Consider the following 3,371-nt stretch of genomic DNA (forward strand, 5'->3'; position numbering starts at 1 on the left):
GCCCGAGCCGCCGGTGCGGTGGCTGCCGCGTTTGAGCCTCGGCCGTGGCCGGGTTTTTGGTGTCCCACACTTTCGAGCCGCAACAAGCACAAACAAGGCGGTTTTCGTCAAACTGATTATCGGGTTTAACCCCCCCCCCCGACCCCTCCAGCCCCGGTGCTTTTGCTGTTCACCCGGCGAGGGTCCCTCGGGTAACCTCAGCGCCCTCCTTAAATCTGAAGGTTCAGGATCAAGGTTCACAAGCGCTACGGCAATACGGTTCTTTTGATTGCTTAAGTAAACCACCGACACGTTTAAATACGATTTGTGGGCGCAACACGCACCCGGGCGAAGGGGCGTCCAGCCTTCAGCCAGAGCCGAGGCCTGCGCGCGCTTTGCGCGCYGGCGAGCGGACGCGTCCCGGCTCGGCCTCGCGCGCGTGTGCGGCCACGTCGAAAACTTGCTTCTCCGCTGACAGCAGGGTGGTGATGGAGAGAGCGGGCTGCTCTCCTGCACCATTAAATTTCACAACTACAGGTATCTGGGAAATGATAGCACCATCTTTATTATTGTTTCCTATATCCCTATATTTTTATGTCAAAATGGAGTGCGTTAATGGGTTCATCTGTGCACAATGCATAAAGCAAAACAAGGGTTTTATATTCTATTTTGTATGTAGTATAAGATTAATGCTCTACTAAAATATGCACCAATAAACACCATGGAACAAAGAAAGATACTCTGATTCATTGTCCCATAAAAATAATCCTTTAGCAGTTGTAAGATTCTTCCCAAATTAAATATTAATTGGATACATTCCATAATTATGACATGCTACTTAAAAAATAAAAGCAAACAGATCGGATTTTTTCATACATATACTATCCTCTTACTAACATTTTGAACTCAATTGATGCGAACAAAATGTTTTTCATGACTACACGTTTCTAAAATATGTTTCATAGTTCAATTCATAGTTGGGTAACTCAGGCTTTTAACTATGAACAAATATTAGAGCATGAGAAACAATGAGCGCCCAGCACTTCTGAAAACAAGGCCCAACATGAGCCCAATGTCAGTACTATTTAACTTATAAGACATTTCACCAAATGTATTTCACCAACATATTTGGCAAAAAAAAATTTTCTTGGACAGTGTGATCTGCCCGAAGTTCCCTCAGTTCTGGACCCTGATGGACCAGGCTCATAACTGTGTTCTAAAAAAAAAAAGAGAAAAGAAATTTCTCCGGTGTGTAAACTGGGTCTAAAATCTACACTTATCCAAAAATACAGCTTAGATAAGCACACCATTGCAATCACTTGAGCAATCAATCATAAACGTTTCTGTAAAATGGTAGCTGAAATCAAAACTATGTATGCTGCATGGAAATATGCATGCTTTGAAAGGATGCATGCATGAGTATTGAAAGGATGAATCTTTTTTGTCTGACAGAAATTCACTTGCTAAAAGCAATTAGTAATTGAGCAAAAGGGCATTTCTCTGTAAGATTAGAAGACGCAGGTTCAGAGCCCGACCCTGCATTATTTGGACGTGGGGCTTGAATCTAGGTTTGGGTAGGTATTGCCCAAGGAAATGACTAACTATAGCCCAGTGATTAGAGATGCTTGAGACCTGTCTCCATGATCCCCTGGCTAACTTGTCCCACTGAAGAACTATTCATACCAAGCAGAATATCTACAAAGTGGAAAATGAAATATTTAGAGACAGCATGAAAGACTGTACTCCAGGTTAATTATAATATACAATAGCACAGGATTCCTCTGTCAACCAAAAGTTGTAGCAGACCTAGCCTTATCACAAGTGCCTTTATAGGCAGGACAGAACTGGAACTAATATGAAGTGGTATATTTTCCAGAAAAATGTCTAATAAGCCTCTGCTCTCATTGGTAGTTCTATTGTTTTGTGTCCTCCTTGGTCTYGTGGTGGAGGTAACTTTCAGAAAAAGTTAAGTGAAACTTGTTTGATACATTCATGCAACCAATTCTCACATGGAAAATATTCATTCTTAACATATGCAATTAATCAGGGCCCATGGGAATTGTTGGGGGACATTCAACACTACACAGTTCAACATTACAAAAAAGGCATGTAGATGAAGCTGTCAGTCTGTCTGCAGTGATATTTTCTTTCTTTTTCACAATATTACTTGAAAAGTTTAGAGTTCTTAAGAACTCTATAAAGAGTATTGCAGGCATTTTTTGAAAGAWGTTTTGTTGGTACGTGAGTATCTGTGGAAATAATGTTCTGAGTCTGAGGTTGGCTTGGGTGRTAAGAGAGTTCAAATAAAGTAATAGAGGAAAGATGGTTGTAAGAAAATCGGTATAGCTAAGTGAAGTGTAATATCCATTACAGATGGAAGAATGTCCATGATGAGATGTCTGTGCTGGATGAGAAAGATCAGTTAAAGAAGGATGCAATAACTGAACAACAAAGAATAAGAGGGACAGCAAAAAGAAAGGACTTGTACTGACAGGTAATCAATCACTGCAGTCAGTGAAAGTGAGGTAACTAACCTGTATGAAGTACAACTCTGTATGAAGTATATGCAAAAAATGTAAATTTTGGTACAGAAATGCAAGGAGTCAGGGTAACCTAATGGAAAAACTGGAACTACAGGTGTAGAGCATGCAAGAGTATTATATTAACATAAATATATAGAACAGTATTTGGGAGACAAGGGCAAGAATTTAAGTGCATGCAAGATTCACAAAAGGCAGAAATAAAAACATTATTGTACACTAATATTATATAGCCTGAGAAAAAGAAAAAAAATGTTAGTATGGATAAAAAGTAATATAACTAAAAATTGTCTTGGTAGAGTATATTTWAAAATGTTTCATTAAGAAAGTATAAGAGAGATGCTTTATTGCCCCATGATGAGATTTTGAATATGAGCTGAGATCTCTAATACTAATTACAGCAGGAATAACAATTATTAGAGATCTTGACTTCTTAGCTGTCGATTAGAGATGAAAAAGTACTGAAAAAAGGGTAAGCTCCAGGTATGGTATAGATATTATAACTGAGAAACCTCTTCACGAAAAAATCCTTGAAGCAACATGAAGTTTTGTGTCTTAGACATCGTTTAGGATCAAAGACAATAGACTGCATCAAATAAACCTTGTTTGAGTATTCTCACAGTTTTAGCATGTGCCCTTAAGCTGTATCTAACTGTGGTAAGTGCAGTAGAGTTAAGGCAGGATTTCCACATAAGCTGCGTTTGCAGCAGAATAGCTGACTTGACTTCTGTTTCTGATCATGGTCAATAGCAGATGTCTAGGGAGGAAGGAGTGTGCTGTATAAACAAGGTAACTACATACTTATGCTTTTCCAGTACAGTCTCAGCCTAAAGAGATTCAGTTTAGGGATAC

Source organism: Apteryx rowi, unplaced genomic scaffold, assembly GCF_003343035.1.
Source record: "Apteryx rowi isolate R43461 unplaced genomic scaffold, aptRow1 scaffold_188, whole genome shotgun sequence".
Taxonomy (NCBI): domain Eukaryota; kingdom Metazoa; phylum Chordata; class Aves; order Apterygiformes; family Apterygidae; genus Apteryx; species Apteryx rowi.